Genomic DNA, 19,472 nt, shown 5'->3' with positions numbered 1-19,472 from the left:
TCTTTGAAAAGGAAGCTGGCAAACAAACAGCCCCTCACATTTCAACCTGAGAATAACTAATGTAAGCATTAGATTAAAAACACTGCCTGCTAAACAAGTTATTTCACAGGCAGTGAAACTAATGAACCTGGTTTCATATGGATTAAATCACAAGGTTGGGGGTCCTATGAGGATTCTCTGATGTTTAACAAGCTCACCTTACTGATTCTCTCAGCTGTAGCCATGGTACAATCTCTTCTCCATCCAGCTGTCTACTTCAACAAAGTCCGTGGGAATTCAGTTTAAGACCTCCACCCCTGTAAAATTTGAATGAAATCAATCAACCTTTGAAACCTCATAACTTAAGCAACAGGGTAATTAACAATCATATAAACACTGGGGTTTGGGTTTGTTTTTCTTCAAAGATAATAATCAAGCTTTGAAAAACTTCACTGGTTTTTGTGTTACTGTACCCTTTCATTCTGCTACTAAGCACTACGCTTCAGATGCTCTTCCAAAACTCACTCCACCTCACTAGACTATGCCATAGCATCAAAACCAGGGTTGGCATATCTGCTTCCCGACATATCCCATACTGCTCTTACAAAGTCTCCCCTGCCACTCCCAATTAACCATATAATACCATCCCATCCTTACTCCAGAAAGTACAAAACCGGATTAAAGCATGCTATGTTAAACCAAACGCCCATGTCAAACTCTCCCCTACCCAGTAAGTACCCATTAGAGGATGCATAGGGAAAAACACAGTACAACAGCAAACATAATAAATAATGAAACTCTCCTTATCTTTAAGAGATTCAAAACCTTCTTTACATCAGAGGGCAGTGGCTTTGTGTGTAATAACACTTGGATTCCACCCCTCCCTGCGAAACTGGGCAGGTGCTTTATTAAAGCATGTGAATTTTTAGTTTCAAGGACATACTGCAGCAAGAAGTTTAATAGCTTAACTACATACTGTGAGAAGAACCACTTCCTCTTGTTTGTTTTTCATCTCCTGATAATTTGTGCATCTTCTCATTCACTGTCTGTTCCAAAACGAACTATCATACTCTGTTTATCTTGCCTCAAGCAACTCGGTTTTAGCTTCCTCCCTTCAGTTCAATCTTATTCCAGTCCTAGTCACTCCTTTTACAAAGGTTATTCCACAGGCTTTACCATTCTCACATTTCTCTACACATCTTCTGGTTTGTTCTATACTCCTTCCTTAGGCCAATTTGGTTTTGGTGGGAGTGGTTTTGCTACTAATGAGCACTGACATAATGTTATCATATAATGCTTTATTAAAGTTGTATAACGTTCCATCATACTGACCTAACCCCCCAAATGCAGGCTAATGAAAAAAAGTCCATACACACACATAAACCGCCTAACCTTAACCTGTACAAAGCAACAGGGGGAATATTGATCAGCTGTGCCCCATATGGTTGTGCGACTACTATCTCAATCTTAAAAGGACTGCAAGCATTTAAAAAAAAAAACAAGCCACACAAACATGCTTTGTCGGGCAGCTGTCTCCACAGCACCCTAATCAGACTCTTCATTGCTTCTAGACCAAAGAAATAAAAGAAAAAGAAAAAAAATTAACTTTCTTGAACTGCCACTAGGACATCACCTGTCCTTACAAATCTGTTTTACTCGCAATGCATCCTATAGTCAATACATTTTGCTAAACTACTTAATAGTTTTAGAACACTTAAATTAAAAAAAAACCACAACATAAAAGTTGTATCAAAAAACAGCCAGCCAATCCCTATGCAGCTGAAGTTACTAACAGAACAAAATCCAGTGCTCAAATTTATAACAGAACATTTCTTTCTTGAATGTTAAGTCAAACCTCAATATTTATATCTTTGTTCGCACGAATTCATCACATCCTACAAATCTGGCCCAGATCATGGAACACCTTTACTCTGAGGGGGCATGGCTTTAAAAGAGATTTTATATTAAGTCTTTGGTGCAAAAACAACACCTGCAGACAGAGCTTTCTTAGTGCATGACAAAACCAGTTCTGTTACTGAAAGAGGTAAGGAAGATGGAGGTGAAAAAGCCTCAGACAACTTTGACTTAGCTTTTCTTTCTTAAATTCAAGAAGGTTCCATCCCTGGCAGAGCAAAAGGGAGAGAGAGCAAACCAGCCAGATGTAAAAATGTAACATCTGAATTTAAGTAACCATAACACTCAGCAGTAAAAGATTTATACTAACTATTCTGTTCACTTGGCACGTTGTCAACCATCTTTGTACAAACTCAGTAAGTGATTTATCTCTAAATGACAGAATACACATAAACATCAATTTGTCAACAGAATTCCAGCAAAAATCAGTTACGCTTAAGCCTTGGAGAAATACATCAGACAGTAATCAATAGGATAAAAGCTTACAGAAATGGAAGATAAACTATGCTTAATAATTTTGCAGCACTATTAGCGGAAATAAAACTAATGCAGATTTATTAATAGTTTAACATGAAGTCTCCATAATAACAGACCAACAAACCTTCAATTCTGTTTTAAAATAGAACTTCAAAAATTAAGCTCCCACAGCTAAACACAAGGATCTTAGATGCACACATGGCTTTAAGTGAACACACCAATATTAAGAATCGTTCAGTAGTAGGAAATGGATGCAAAACTGTCATAGTGTATATAGATACAAGCTTTGATTATAATTTAAATGTGCTACCTGAAGGCTCACAATTGCTATATCAATACTTTTCACAATAGCTTCTTTTCTAGAGCAAGAAAGCAGAACTTTGAAAGCACAAGAATCAACTAAGTGCAGTTTCACAAGGTACCAGCAGCTTTCAAGCTGAAGCTTCGTTGTGACCCTTTTTCTTGCAACTGTCTCCTTAGTCACCTCAGTAAAACTTTTGCGGCTAACTAAAAATGGAACCACCTCAAACATCCAGATTTAACTATCTACTACCATTACACTCCAAAACAGGGTTAGTTTTAACAACAGATCATTTCATTGATCCAGTTTACAATGTGACATCTTGAACATTTTTACCAAACAAGAAGAGGTGCAAACTGCAGCACACAACAATCTAAATTTCAACCAGCCGTACTTTGCCAGCAAGCCAAGCTACAGCCTAAGGAAAAACAGTTAAGGGACTGTTACATCACAGAAAATATTTCCCTGTCTTTTCATTCACATTACCTCAAGTCCTTTTGTAAGTTCAGTTTTCAGCATTACAGAGTTTGGGTCTTCTAGCTGGCAAGCTTACTAACCGTCAGTAGCATTTAATCCATGTGGCTAGGTACAGTTTTAAAACTGCAGTTTTCCCCTATACTAGAATTCAGCTACGCCCCCAATACTCATTTTATGCAATGTAGACATTTACCAGTAAATAGATTCAGAACAGATCCTTCCTTCCATAGAAGCTTGTATGTCCTATCCCACAACAGACTGCAAACAGCCTCTGTAATGGAGATCTGCAGAAGCTGTTTTGTAATATTGCATGCATCCTGTTAAGAAGCTTAGCAACAGTACTGTGATTCAACCATCTCTAAAAGATGGATGAATAGATCTCTAACAGATATGTTTAGAAAAACAGCATGTTTCAGAGACAATAATTTTTAAGCAATTAATCCTGTCCAGAAAGTTTCATTAGATTATACACTGCTTATAAGACCAGCCTAGTTCATCTTACCTTGCTATGTAGATTAACTTCTTTAGAAAATGAAGATTCAAGGTCCCGTTTCAACAAAACATTGTACTACTATCAACGCAAAAACTTCCCTGCATTACCAGGCTAACAGACATGAAAGCTGAAGTAATCTTCGCTGGGACTTGTCTGTCCACAGAGAGCTAACCATTCCTGTCCCCCCTCACGATAAACGGAGATTCAGTCAACACGGGTAAGAGTCTGTGATAAAACAAATTGCACCCTAAAGCAGATAGCTAAATACATCCAATGAATCATTGCTTAAAAGTACACATTTTCATTTTCTGTAACAGGAGTTTAGGATGACTAGTTCAGCAGATGCACACATTGCACACAACCACAAGACAGATTAAGTAAGTTTCACCCTGTTTCTCCTTTTGCTCTCTCATCTCAGATAAATAATTGGTATAGATGCTGTTATTTATTTACTACATAATTATATGTTGACAGTAAGACTTATTTTGCTAGTCTTCCTAGAAACTGTAAAACAAGATTTGACATAAACTGATCAGAGATCCAGAAGAATTTTTTTTATTCTAAAAACAATTTGTACAAATCATTAGAATCTGAGAGCAGACTGAAGGAAACAACTCAGCATACAAACTGCGCAAGTATAATTTTTCAACATTTTTTCCAGTATTTCCTGTAATTTATCTGCCACCCTACTGTAAGATACCTTCACAGCCTAACCTGCAAGCCTTTAAAAACAGTCAATCTTTGTTACTGTATGAGCCACTACTTACATGGGATGATGTTACACCTTCACCAGTGTACCAATCTGCTTTTCCCCAAGTGGGTTTTCTGTCAGCTTTCCTTTTATATAAGGGAAAGCCAACATGCCAGAAACAGGTACAAAATGTTGCAAGAGTGAAGCCTGAAGAACATACACACTTAATGCATACCACATGCTCTGAAAACTACTCATGATGCAATTCTTTCAGAGTATATGAAACTTTTTAAGCTTCATACTACCCAATACTCCTTGAATATTCGAGACTCAATAGGGGACTTGGGATCTTAAGTACCTGTATTCTCCTTTTGTTTCCGCACATGGGTGTCACAGTCCAGCAAAGCCCCTCCTCTACAGCCAAAGACTTTGCAGATGCAGCATTTGGGGGAGGCAGGGGTGGACAGAAGACAATGTACAGGGGCGGCAGTGTTACAACTCAGGCCTTACATACACAATGCTATCTAATGCGTTATTTTCCACATTACATCATGGCACTACAGCATCTTCCCCCTCACTGAGGACAAATCCCATAAACTCTCCTGCTCCTGGTGAATTCCACAATAAAACACTACAGTAGATTTTTGAAGGTGTACATGCACTTCTTTTATTTTCCTATCATCTCACACAGCATCAGCATCCACCTCGTACAGCATTACCAAAACGTCACAATGTATCAGAAAGTCTCTCTACCATTCAGCATGGCTAAGCCTAAAATTATGAAGACAAAAAGTTATCAAGTAGCTCTATGTTCCAAACAAAAAGAATTAATCTGCAAAATTTAATTTTATCCCTTGCTTTTAAATAGTCTTCAGAATTTTGCTCTGAAAAAAAACAAGAACTGCCAATTGCTGATACAATTTTGCCATTAAATATAAGAGAAGCCTGTAGTGAAACGTTAGTGTTTCATTAGTTTAGAATGTATTGCAGGCATCAGAGCTACTGGTGCCTAGCCTTAACTCCTCTTAGAATCCAGAAATAAAACCAAAATGCTAACAAGAATGCTTCAACTCTAAGGTCCACTCTTCAGTGAACAGCCAGCAGCAGAAATATTTGGCAGGCCAATAAATTTAATGAAACATTGCTCCTGGACCTATAAACAAAAAAGTTGGGGGGTGGGGTGTAGTATTTTAGTTTTGAGACGAAATTAAAGTTACTAATGTTATTTTGTAACAGAAAATTATGAGAACCTGCATGACCTGAGATCTAAGAGCGAGACTTTGAAGCAGCTCTGATGTATAAGAAAAATTGAACTTATCCTGAATTGCACATCATATTTGTTATCTCAATTAAAGAATACTTTTATTTATTAGACAAGAAATTCCCAAACTTTTAGACTTATGGATTGCTGTCCACCATCTTATTTTCTAAAGATTAGTACAGTCACATCAGGCATGGAAAGTTTTAAGCTTTCCTCTTCCACATGGTTTTGCAAAGCTCTGGTGAGTGGTTTGCAGAATGCTAGCAAAGAGCAGACGAAAACTTAGGAACTGTGTTGTAGAAACCCCACTAGACAGTTGATAGCTTTGCAAGAATCATCTTCAATACAGACAAGTGAAAAAAAGTCACTGGATCTGAACTGGTCCTTCAAGGCCCCTCACTTTAAAAGTCAAGTTTCCTTTTTCTTTCACTAAAAGCAGGTGAATGAGGGGAGAAAAATACAGACAGCAAAGTAGGTAGATATTGCAAAGCAACAGCAAGATAGTAGCAGTAATGGCAAGATTGTGATTACAGACTACACACCAAAGCTATTAAGAGGACAGATGTGCCAAACTACGCTCCACTGACAAACCCATCATTAGTAGTCACTGGCATTGATTCCAACTGCCTCTAGTTGTGAAATGTGCTAAAAGCCCAAGATACTTTCATAACCATGCTAATAATCACTGCAGTTCACAAGGCACTTTCCATTCTAAGAGGAGGCATACACAAGACAAACATGATCTGCATCTGAGAACTCCACTTAAAGCCCTCCTACCAGCCACAGCTCCAAAAGCAATTAATTTCACATTGTCTCCATTTTCCTCTTGTGCCTACTCCCAAAGTCCAGTATCTAGCTAAACAAATTAAAAAAAAGTAATACAAGCAGACAACATCACCCCCCTGTTCACATACCAGATGCTTCAGCAATACACCACTTAAGATCTAAAGTTGTTCTTATAGTATTACCACAGATTAAGAGAAGAACAAATATCCCAAATGGCCACGCCCCTTAAATTATCTTCTTGCACAGTAGTACACAATAACATGTTTTAAAAAGGACTTGCTCCAAATTTTGTGATTTCTGCCAGTATTTTCTTTTTGTACCTGCAAATCAGTTAGAAAACTTTGTTCAGACCCCGTGATGCCTTTAAATAATAAAAAAATTAGTTTAAATTTAAATGATCGCATTTTGCAGTTTCCACCGAAAGAAAAAATTCTCCTCAGCTACAGGAAATTAGCACGGGTGTTTCAGTTATACACATTCATAAACCTAACCAGTCAAGATCTGATACCAAAGAAGTCTGCAGATTACAGAAACCAACAAGCTTTACAGTCAATTGACTTATAAGCAACAGAGATAATGGTAGCTGGACTGCCTCGCCCAAACTTACACTTTTCCAAGCTTGATAAGCAGTATCCAAGTAGCTGCCTGAAGGCTTTAATATTCCAAATCTCATCACATTGTCCCTTTTTGTGTGTGTGTCCGTCCCCAAGTAACTAGGAACATGAAACTGATGAAGAAATACTTTGCATATCAGACAGAAGTCATATCATTGTGATTCATGACAGTATCGCTATCTTTTAGATGGGATACTACATCTTTATTTCCAGAACACCTACTGCAGGAACTCTGCAGAAAACAGACAAGTCTGACTTTATTCCACCAGTCTGGACTCCTTTAGAGGAAGCACTTCACCTATTCCATGTTCATGAATTCTCAGACTTGTTTCACCTTTTTAAAAAAATCTACTTATTAACATCACCCCATAATTTTCTCATGCCAGACCACATAGCGAAGACCCCTAACAGGAGCATTCCATGATTAATCAATAAACACTTCAGTGTGGCTTAACATTTCAGAAAGTTACCACTGTTGTGATACCTAACACGACCTTTGCCGTGTAAATTCAGAATGAAACATAATTTTTATTCTGTATCAAGGGAGCATCAAACACTAGCTCAAATGTGAGTATTCAGTTGCAAATATGTGTACATACTCTTAGTACCTATTACAAACTATAATAATCTCTATCAAATGTCTTAAGAACTATCCCTGAACTTAGATATCACATCGCTTCACCCATTTAGCAATACATGTGGTAACATAAAACTTAAGTAACTGAATTGACTTACATTGCCTCTGACATACTGACATTTTCTATTTAGGAAGCCTTAAGAAACAGACTAACCCCAACCTATAGTAACTCAGTTTCAATACTTTATCCTCATTTATAGAATCCTAAATTAGTTAGGAACTGGCAGACACTTGAAATTCACCACACTTCAACATGAACTAAAATTATAAAAGTCTAGACTACCATCTTATCTCTCAAATAAAGTTGATTTAAGTCCAGTCAGTAATCAGATAGAAGACTGTTGCAGAAGTCACAGAACAGTATATGAAGAGGGAAAAATCAGTCTGTCAAACTCAGTGCAACACTCATGTCCCAACACTGTGGTAGAAGACCACTGTGCAGCTGAGAGATCAGCTTCTCAGAAAGTGAACATGCTCTGTTTTGTATTTCACAAGTGTAAAAACTACACAGCCCTTTTTCCTCATTAAGTTCTTAACATTGGTGACTTAATCAACTTAGGTGTACTAGAACTCTGCTAGGGTAAGCTATCCCAGAATTGTAAGTGTATATACAGTTTTTCAAATCCTCCTAAGCTCTTACATAACACTGTTATGTGTATTAAAACAATAGCTACTTTACATTATTACAGAAGCTGTAGCTTTCCAGTTAAGTGCTTGAAAGCAGTGTGACAAGGAAGATGTGCAGAACCCCACAGGTTACTAGAGTTAAGAGCTTATGCAATTTAATGGTACTATATTCATCATATACTGCAGTTCAGCCCTATATACAAAACGAACCATGTTTCGCTGGTTTCTTATTTTAAGACATAATTAAAACCCACTATTAAGTAGGAATGTACATAAGTTCATCAAGAAGTTTTATAGCTACAGCATTTCAGTGATTTTTTGAAAGCGGACAAAAATCCAAGAGAAGTAGTGCGTTATTTCATGACAGACACATTCTGAGGAAAAAAAGGTAGCTGCACCAGGATACTGCGCCCTTGAAAGCAAGGCAGGCAAAGCAAGACAAAGGCATTAGTTTGGCATTACAGTCACTAGTGGGATAAAAAGAACAACAATACACTGAAGGCGTTAGACTGCAAAAGAGTTATTCAAAGGTGGTATTGAAGGCAGTGAGTTAAAGTCTTAGATCAGGTTGGTCAGAACAGTGCACGAGGAAGATGACTACTGCAAGTAGAATATCTGCAGTAGCATATTAACATGCGTACTCTTAACATTCTATTTGTTTAAAATAATCAGAAAGCAGACGATGTATTTACAGTGCAACCACCCACACCACAGGGGAATATCAGTTCTCATAGCAAGATGATTCAAGAACAGCAGTACACCACACAAATTTCAGTATCCAAAACTCAATCTCTACTCGAAAAAAACCCACGACACAACAGTTTATCACTAAGGCCTCTTAAGATGTTATCTTCCCTTTTCCCAGTTTTTGTTGGAAGCCTCAGCTGTGGAACGCAAAGATTCTCTCAGAGCCAGATGAACGTGCTGTCTTAGATGATACCTTGCTTAGCTGGCACTACTCCAGCATTCAGGTTAGCTTCTTTTCCCAACCACTTGAAAAATCATGCCATCATTCTACCACTTTTCTGGTCATCGAGAATATTCAGGAAAAATGCAAAAGACTGGACTTCCTCTCCTTTGCTTTTATTGTTAAGTCCTCAAATCTGGACGTTTTCATGCTCTAGAAGAAAAATGTGCAGATACTAGTCTATTTAAGTTCACATTTCAACATGTTCCACAACTTAAAATTTGATTGCAATATATAGCAATGACTGTTAGCTTTGTAAGTTTCTTTCGGATTCTTTCTTTCTAAGGATTAGCAATAGTACAAAAATAACCTCCAGCCAAATTACCACTTTCTGTGATATACTACCAAAAAACCCCCACCACTGATTAACTCAATTCCTAATGGTGCACGCCTTGCAAAAACTGCTTAATTCCAACATAATGAACATTTGCTTGTAAACACTTCTATATAGATTTCATTTTGCTGAGATTCATTAAACTGGTCCTTCCCCAGAGCCTGAAGATCTAAACATATCCATAACAAACAACTCCAAAAAGCAGCCTATATGACTAAGTAGTGACTGCACTACAGAGGGCAGGCGTAAGCAGATTTGCATGCAATTCATTCATGCTAGATGGCTGTAAATCACACAATACACTTCAGCTGCTCCAGGAACTGTAATGGTACCATTGAGGAAACCACTTCTTTGCATATCTGCTCTTAACAAGCTTTTGAAAGCAACCCGATCAGTAAGAAACTCTCTATGCACAAGCAAAAACTCAAAGCTTTTTATAAGCCCACGTCAAGCTTTCTCCTTCACAGGTGTTCCAGCATTCCTTACCAATAAAAACATCCAATCTGAAAATGGGTCACATTTGTCACCAACCGTCCTCTGGCCAATGTAGGCTTTTTCCCTAGTGGATGTTCTCCAATAGTTTATTCAGTCTACTCATTTAAAAAAAAAAAAAAAAAACCAAAAAAAACCCCCACAGAACAAAAAACCACCAACGACCAAACCCAACCACACGTATCTGTCCTTCAGCTATTACCAATACCGTATATCAACCAAAACAGCTTTAAAAGTAACGTTCCATCAACTTAACCAGTGGAGTACCATCTGGGTGCCAAAACCCACCTCGCAAAAAGCACGGAGACCTCTATGCTGGACTTACCTACTTATCTGACCGATTTCTATAGTAACGCAAAGGCGGTAAATTCGTTGCAGCAAGCGTACTGCCAGAAGCAATGCGCGTATTGACAAAGAAGAAGGGGCACCAGTGCCCCCCGGCTCCGTCGGGGACACGCTCCCGCTGCGAGCGGTGCCCCAGCTCGCACGCTAAGCGAACCTGTTGGCTCCGCACACGGGCCGAGGGGCAAGATGCACCGTCATTCCCCCAGCGCGCACCCGTGACCGGACCGACTCCCGAACCGGAGGGCTTCGCCTGGCTTGTTTATCCCTTTCCCCAAGCGACAGAACACACGAGGCGGAGCCGGCGAGGGCAGCGCGGTGGCGGAGGGGCGAACGCGCCGCCGCTTCTCCCGCGGTGACCCTGCAGGGCGGCCGCCGAGGGCACGCGGCCGGGCGGGCGCGCACGGGCACCGCCACGCGCGGGGTCAGGTGTCAGCCGCGCGGCGGGGAGCCGGTCACACGCGCGGCTGCCGCGGGGCCGCATCGCACGGACAGCGCCTGGGCGGGGGAGAGGGCCGGGCGTGGGGCACGCCGGGCTCTGCCGCCCGGGGGGCGCGGGAGGCTCCCGCCGGGAGCCCGCCGTCCCCGCAGTAGCACCCGCTCCTCCCCTCCCCCCAGATCCCGCTCCTCCAGCCCCAGGCGGCACCGACACACCGACCTTCGGCGGCCGGGAAAGGTCCTCCCGCCGCCTCCTCCTGGGCCGAGGCCGCCATTGGGCCGGCCGAGCGGAGCTCGGCGGGCGAGGCCGGCTCCGGGAGAAACGGAAAGGCGAAGGCAGGGGAGGAAGGGAACCCACCACACCCCACCGGGCCGGCCCCGTCCTCACCGGCCCAACCCCGCCGGCAACTTACTGCTTGCAGCAGCGGCGTCTTCTCGGGCCGCCGCGCCCCGCGCCGCCCCCTGCATGGGCAGCGCCCGTCGCGACTGCCCTCGGGAGCGGCGGCGGGGCCGGGGGGCGCGGCGGGAAGGGAGAGAGAGGGCCGAAGGCGCCAGCGGGAGCGGCGGGGACACCTCGACCGGGCGGCAGGGGCTGCGGCGGCGGCTGCCCCGCACCTGGCTGGCCGGCCGGCCGGCTGACTGGCTTGCTGCTGCTCCGCCGGGCCCTGCCGCTGCGGCGGCTCCCAGACGCAACTGACAACAACGGCCGCGGCGGCTCGCGGAGAGCCGTTGGGGTGGGGGGGAGGGGGCGGGGGCGAGGCGGAGCGAAGGACACCCGCGCGAACCCGCGAGGAGGGCAGCGCTGCGCCTGCGCGGGGGGAGGCCGCGCCATTGCCGTCACGGCGGGCCAATGGCGGGGGGGAACGCGCCCGCGACGGCGGGGCGGGGCAGAGAGCGGCGGGGGGGCCGCGGAAGGGGGGAAGCCGCCTGAGGGGAGGGCAGGATGGGGCAGTTGAGGGCAGGGGGGCGGCTCGGCGGCACTCGGGGGCAGGCCTTGCTCCCGTTCCTGACCGCGCTGGGCTGCGGCTTCCTAAAGGTCCTGAGCAAAGCGCCCCGGAGCAGGCAGGAATGAGGGGGGAGGTCGAGGCGTAGAAGGCCCTCGGGCCCGCCCGGCTGGCGGCCGCTCTGCTGCCAGTTGGCCGCCCGCTCCCTCCGGAGGGCATGCTGGGCTAGAGGGCTAGTGAGCGTGGTGAAATGGCCACGCCTGTAATTCCCGCCTGGTCCGATCGCACGGGAAGGGGGTAGAAATAATAGCGTGTTAATGAGAGCGTGGAGGTGGCGCCCCCTGTGTGCTGGGCAGCTGGCCTAGGTGGCGATGGCGAGCGGGCCGCCTGGCACGCTGCCGTTGGGGTCCCCTGTGGTGGGGGGGACAGCGTCGGCGTGGATGGTGGAGGTCGGCTGGAAGTAGGGATAATGAAAGGGGAGGGTGACGCTGAGGCTAGTAGGAGAAAATAGGCCAGGGGATACACCTGGCAGGTGTTTCAGAGGCAGACAGCTGTACATGTAATGAGGGTGAGGGAAAAACCTTGAACGACTGTACTACAGAAGAGTTCGGGCTCCTGTGTGCTAAGGGGTATGAGCAAAGTGGTTGCTGCGAGCATCAGAAATAATGCAAGACTTTCCTCCAAAGATCAAGGAAATTAAATTTTTGAATAGCAGGGAAAGGAAAGACTTAAAATTGGCACTTTGGAAAGTGCCCTTGTTTTTTGTTTTTTTGTTTTTCAAATAGAACTAGCCAATCAAGATATGTGGAGAGAGAAGACAAAACCACATTGTAGTGAAGCCCAGTTTTAGGAAAATGTTTGATAAATGCTTTTTGGTTTTCCCCATGCTTTGACAAAATTCAGATGTCAGTCTTTTGTGAATAGCTTATATTACAATGTACATTAAAATAACTTGGAATTTCTCAGGTTGAAACCAATAATTTGTGAATAAACGAAACTGGAAAATACAGTTAACGAAATTACTAAAATAGTGTGATCATATGTAATAAAAAAGACCTCATGATTCCTATTTTAAAGTTTCAAAAGAGAAATAGAAAAAAATGCAAGATTTCAGGATGTGTTGATGCTGATCACTGCTTTCTAATGAGAATGAGAAATTCTTCATTTTGTTGTCATTTAGACCATTCACTAGGCCTGATGCTCCACTCTTAGACCAATTTGAAATCAATAAAACACAACTGATTGCTAAATTTACAAGATGGATCTGATGTAAGAGATTGCAATAAATTCACCTCTGGCTGCCTGATTATCACTGCCTTCTCAAGCCTGAATTTGCACCACTGTGCAGCAGACACTACTTGGATTTCTGAGCCTACTATGATCAGATGATGCCAAATATTTATTGTTCTGTAAAACATAAGTCCACATTCTGTCTCTAGTTAATAATAGCTAAGACTTCCAGTTGTTCTTCTGTTTGAGTTTTATTTGCATGTTAGAGAAGGCATACCTTGCAAATACCATATAGGTACGAAAGTTGTGATGATGCTTCAGTTCAGTGCTAGTAAGCCTCTCCTTGCAAAATATTTTGGCCTAAAGGACTTGTTTCTGTTTGCCAGAAATCACATTATCTGTTGCACTGCCACATAGGGCATCACACTGAGATGTGCTCAACCATTCAGTCTGTTTGCATGTGTATTTGCTTATGTGAGAGAACAGGTGGGTGTGAAAGGATACGTTTGCAAGGAAAAAAAAGAATATTCTCACCTGCAATATAGCTGTTGTGAGATCCTGTACTTTGGGTCACTTGTATAATACAATAATTCTTTTACCCAATGTGATGAGTCTTTGTAGATGAATATGTGTGAAAATAAAGAAGAGGGTCAAGGATACATGCAGCACTTAAGGGGAGATAAGGACTGGAAGGAGTCTGGCAGTCACAGTGGGCTGGAATTCAGTATAGGCTGGTTTGCCTTTTTTCAGGCACTTTTAATACTGCTTACACAAGATCACATGCTGTGGGGGTGAGATCGATATTATTCCCCTACCAGGCTAATGTAAATCTGTCACATATACGGTTGCTTGCAGTGGGCTTTGTCTTCAGTGGCACAGGACCTTGTTTTGGTTTTGTTGAGGTTTTTCGCAGTGGAAACTTAATTAATGTGGTAGCTACATGCCTATAAATCAGACAAGCTGCAGCTAGGTTGCTAGGGGAAGTCAGCACTGCTGCTGCTTTTGGTTGGCCTCACCTGGTTTACCTTGCAATAAAAGTGCTGTGTCTTGTCTCCGTGTCGGTTTTAAAACAAGATAGCTAATACATGTTAGCTATGCCACAGCAAAACACACCTCGCCCGTCAGTCATTGGCCTGAATGTATTTGTCTAGGAAAGGTGACAGCAACAGCCTCATGCATATATTTGAGAGGTTGTTCATGGAATGTATGCATCCAAATCAGACCAGACAACATTCCTCTTTGCTAAATCCAAGCTTAGTCTACTAGAGAAAGAAAATGGTAGATAATATTTCTTTTTACAGAAGTCTTCTTGGCTTACATTAGAAACAGCCTTATTTTATATAAGATACTAAACATGTAAGCCATCTGTGAAAAGCATGGAGTATATATATGCGTATGAAATTGTTAGTCTACAGTGTTTGAGAAGGGATATGTTTTTCAAAAGATGAATCATTACGGTTCACCTGTTTCAAAAATTAGGCTAAATACTTGATGTAAATTATTTTGCACCTTTCCAATGAGATTTGTTTGAAATGCAAAGTAGTGAAAATGTTGGGGTGTTTCAAAGTGCGTGAGGCTTAAATAATGACTTTGGAACAGCGTTTGTCAGTCTGTCCATTCTCCCTAGTAATTCCCAAACCCACTGGTCAAATTTGAATTAAAGGGGTAGATATCTCCAGAATTACATGTTTTCCTAAGTGTCATAAAATGAGGGCTAGGAACTAGAGAGTAACTTTACCTGTATTCCCTGTACAGCAAAAGCTGCAGCGTGAGCTCACCCTTTATTAGTCACAGGAGAATCCGCATGGATGAGAGTGGCTTTTTCCCCTCAGGTGGAAAAAGCTTCAGTCAAAATTCACACTTCATTAGACACTGGATAATCTGAGCATGAGGCTCAAATCCATAGGCCTCATTAGTTCCCTTTCATTATTAAATTATTAACAGTTTTCCTGACAAAGCAGAACAAAGCAGCTGCCTTTGGACAGATATAGAAGAGTACAATTTATACTGAAGCTTATGCGGGACATTCAGATATTACATTTCTTAATAGCCTTGGTGCTAGCGTTTGAACGTTCTGTACATTTCCACCATTGGAACAGCTAACTCAGGTTTCTGGGCTGATGTAGAATCTGCCGCAAATGTCCAAGGGGATCACACACAGTCTCTTTCCCGAGGTCAAAGCTCAGTTAGAGTTAAGATTTGTAAGGGATCTTAAGGGCAACAGGAAGAGCTTCTGCCACAACTCCAGGAGTAAAAGACTGAAAAAGGAAAATGTGGAGTTGTTCCCAAATGGGGAAATGGTCTAGTAATAATGGGAACAGATAAGGCTGTGGTACCCAGAGCAATCTTTGCCTCCAACCTGTCGTCAGGGTCTCCCAGCTATCTGTGCTTAGGATTCAAGGAGAACTGCCAGCAATGGGATTGAGTCAGGGATTACATGGGAGAACTCGACCCATAAACATGCATGGGATCAACTGAGCTGCATCCAAGAGTGCTGAGGGATCGGGCTGTGGTCACTGCAAGGCCACACTTTTATCTTTGAAAAGACATGGAGACTGCAGAAAGGCAGATGCCGTGCCCATCTTGAAAAAAAAGTCCAAAAGGAAACTATTGGCTCATCAACTTCGCTGCAGTCTGTGTGGAAATCCATGTCCTCTTGGAACGTTTCTGGGCACAGGAAGGAGGTGGTGATCGGGAACAGCCAGCATGATGAATCATGCTCACCAACCTGATTGCCTTCTGTAATAAAAAGACTGGATTTGTATATGAAGGAAGAGCAGTGGGTATCATTTACCTTGATAAATTTTGCACAGCTTTTGTCACCACCTACCACAACCTTGTATCCAAACTAGGACATTACGGTCTGGATGGATGGACAACCACTTGGGTAAAAAACTGTTTGGATGATGGGCCTTGGAGGACAGTGGTTGATGGGCTGTACTCTATTGGGGTGGAGGCCAGTAAGAAGTGGAGTACTGTAGAGGTCTATCCTGGGACCTGACCTATTTAACATCTTTATCACTGCCTAGAGGAGATGACAGTCGAGTGCCCTGTCATCAAGTTTGCGGATGACAGCCAATTGGTGAGACTAGTCAATATAGTCAAGGGTAGAGCTGCCATTCAAAGGGACTCACTCAGGCTGGAGGAATGGGGTGACAAGAACCTCATGAATTTCAACCAGGACGAATGGTATCTGGGACAGACTCACACACTGCAGGGTACTGGGGTGGGGAGCAGCTCAGCGGAGAAAGGCCTGGGGTCCTGGGACACAGCTGGGTGAGACCAAGGCAGCAGTGAAGGCTTCCACACCGGGCTGTGTCAGCAGGAGTACAGCTAGGAGATGGGGAAGTGACTACCATCCTCTATTTGACAGACCACATCTGGAATGCTGTGCTTTTCCACCACCGCATAGTTGCTCCACCATGCTGCAGGTCTTTCCAAGAGGGAAGAGGGGCAAAAAGACCCACCCACAGCCTGTACCAGGGGACGAGAGACACAGAGCAAGACCGGGGTGCTCTAGTGCTGTGGAGGAAGGTGTGTGCTTCCTGCCACGGGTGGAGAACAGTGTTTCCCGCCAGTGCCATGGAGAATTAAGAGATCCGATGCCCACTGTGAAGGAAGCATGTATCATGTCTCCTAACTCACTCACTTGCTTTTTAGTCAAAGCAACCAATCCAGCTGGTGACACAAGTAGCAGAGGCAACAATGTGCAGGGGACAGGGTAACCTTGTACCAGGAAACCTGGGATGTGGCCCAACCTGACTTATCCCAGGCAAGGACAACAAAAATATCAGACTGAGACCAAATGCACAGCCTCTCCAAGTCCTGCTTAGTGCAGAAGCAGTGCAGAAGCTTTGCCTTTTCTGATACCTTTGTCTCACATCTAGTTCTGGGGAGCTGATGACAGTTCACAAGCTCCTACTTCACTCAGAAAGGAACAAGACGTTAAAAGAACATCAGGCATAGAAATGATGAATGAAGTCGGGTATGATGTGGCCTCCTAATGCCTCAGTTCGAAAGGATAAAAATATGTGAATCTGGAGGGAAAGGTAGACGTACAAGGTCTGTGGATATGCCATTAGTGTTTCAAGTGATAAACTAATTAAACATAGTAAAGTTAGGAGTGGTTCTAAGGCTTGTGATTTGCATTCCTTTTCACTTATGGTTTTGGGCTTGGCCCGAGTTATTTAAGGATTCCCAGTAACTTTTCTAGGAGAGCCAGGATAGGAAAAAGTGAGTCAGTTCCAGAAAAAACTTTTCCTTCGTGCTAACATGTTACTTTATAGTAGTCAGGAGTTTAACTCGGAAGTGCTCTGTGTCTGTCTTTGTTCTGGGAAAGTTTGGGAGGCCTTTGTGTGGGACAAAGTCCCAGGTTTCCTCATGCAGGTGTCATGCTGGCTGGGGAGGACTTTGCCTGAACCAGATTCTCGAAATCCCCCATCACCTTGCCAGGGTAGAAGAATAAAGAATGCAACATTGACCTGGAAGAAAGGAAGGCAGGGTTTAGAAAAACTGTCCTTCTGAGGAACAAACCTGTGGTGAGAGACTCTCTGAAAATCAATGGCAGAAAGGATTCTTTCAGTTTCTCTGTGAAATAGGGGGTTCAAATACACTGCATGGTAGGAAGCATAGAAAAAGCAGTCATGTGTTGGCTGCTACGGGAAAAAAGTACACAATTAATTTGCGTTAAAATCAAAATTAGAATTCTGATCATGTGACAGATTACTCAAGCCCAGTGTTTGCTACTGAAGCGTAAGTGCTAATGGCTAGGATATGACCTATATTCCACGGTGCCATTTCAATGGAGGAAATAAGACCATCATGTCCTAAAAAGCAAACATTTAAAAGCTTTTTACTGTATTATAATTGTTACTTATTTTTAGGAATGTTCAAATATATATTGCCTAATGAAGGGTCCTTAGGAATACATACCCCTGATTTAACAGCAATAGTTCTGTCTGTGCAGTTACAAGAAAACTTAATTGCATCTAGTGCACTACAGAAAATAACAAGATGCAATGTGGAGACCTGTAGCTGAAGACCTGTAAAACCACATCTCAACAATGTAATGCCATGGATTTAAAAATAAGCAATTTCTTGGAAGGAAAGGTCGATAATTGCACCTTTGAGGCCTATTGTAGTCATGGAACAGCAGTAATCATGTTTTACACAGCAAAATATGTTTCCCTGGAATAACTGATGTTCACCTAAAAGGATAGTGTTGCCATTTTTACAAGTGCAACGTTTTAGTTTTGAAATGAAACATTTCTAAAATTCATGTCAACAAAGGATTTGGCGGTAGGATTTTTTTGTTAGATATTTTTTTATTATTCTGAAATGCCATACTAAATACTTAGACATCTGCTTGTAGCGCTGCAGCAAATGCAGTCCAAATGACCTCTGCCAGTGCAGTAAAAGCCAACGGTTCAAGCTGTGTAGTTAAATTCACCCCCTGGAACGAAGAGCGAAGGGCAGAGCAGCTTTCCAGCATTAGCAGATTTAATCTGCACATTCCCAAGGATTCGCAGCTCCAGTCCTGGCCTGCGCTTCCCTACCAGTGCTGCGGAAATTGTGTCCACCTACACCTCATCTTCAATCTGGCCTGCGCCTTAAAGACCAGGAGATAGACCTTCTATTTTGTTGGGGATTTTTCTTTTCACTCATTCTGCTTTTCTGTACTCAGTCTTCCTTTTCTTTAGGTGGCCTGAGAAAAATGCTATGTGTTTAATTCATCAGAATTGTTTTACAAAGTTACTAGCAGATGTATAGAATCTCAGTTCAGGCTGGAAAGAAAAAAAATGCAGTTTTTTGTATAATGACTTTGCTTCTGACACTGAGTAGGTGCACGGTAAATCAAGGTCTCTGGGAGAGATAAAGAAAGGAAAGAGCCATTTTCACAGAAAATGCATCTTAGAAAATGGAAAGAGAAGAAATAGAAATGAGACTTCAGAAACTTCTGGTTTATGAGATCTGTCACTTAATGTAGTGGTTTGAAACTGAAACCGCAAAATAGCTATGCTCATACAACGCATGATTATTTGAGCAGCTGATGGGATTTACTGTGGTTTAGGCAATCTTCATGCTGTTACAGGCAGCTTGGATATGTTCTTTAACATTCTTCCAATTTTACAAAGAGAAATAATATTGGAGTCACATTTTTTAAAAAATCTCCAGGTTTAACTCCAAACGAAAGGCAACCCCAAACATAATTGAATGCAGAACTTTAAAATTCCATTTCCATGTTTAAACAATGACATTCTCTTGCTCAACCACTGGTAAATAACATTTGTTGTCCATTTACAGCTACAGTATTAAAAAAATAGGATGTTGTAGTTCCTAATTAGAACATTCATGTGGAAGGGTTGCCAGTCTTCCAAGATAGATGCATGTATTTCTCTTGTGTTCCTGCAGTAACTATTTTATAGCTGAGACAGATCTGTCACTGACATCTCTGAAACTATGTCGACG

The 19,472-nt window shown here is 42.6% G+C and overlaps 1 protein-coding gene across 2 annotated transcripts in view; it reads right to left on the bottom strand.

Moving 5' to 3' along the window:
• The window catches only part of SNRK (SNF related kinase), a 42,237-nt gene extending 30,691 nt beyond the window's left edge, over positions 1 to 11,546 (bottom strand). The window contains exons 1-2 of one of the 2 annotated variants that reach the window (XM_037383057.1): positions 11,244 to 11,546; positions 198 to 296 (exon numbers count right to left, since the gene is read on the bottom strand). The gene's annotated coding sequence lies outside the window, so the exon portion shown is untranslated. Of the gene's footprint in view, positions 1 to 197; positions 297 to 10,375; positions 10,561 to 11,243 lie in introns of those variants that run through there. The other variant, XM_037383058.1, reaches the window with a different exon arrangement.
• Between the last annotated feature and the right edge of the window lie 7,926 nt (positions 11,547 to 19,472).

This window comes from Falco rusticolus, chromosome 4 (assembly GCF_015220075.1).
Source record: "Falco rusticolus isolate bFalRus1 chromosome 4, bFalRus1.pri, whole genome shotgun sequence".
NCBI classification, from domain to species: Eukaryota; Metazoa; Chordata; class Aves; order Falconiformes; family Falconidae; genus Falco; species Falco rusticolus.
Note: the sequence above shows the minus strand (reverse complement) of the source record. Positions and strands in the feature narration are given on the sequence as shown.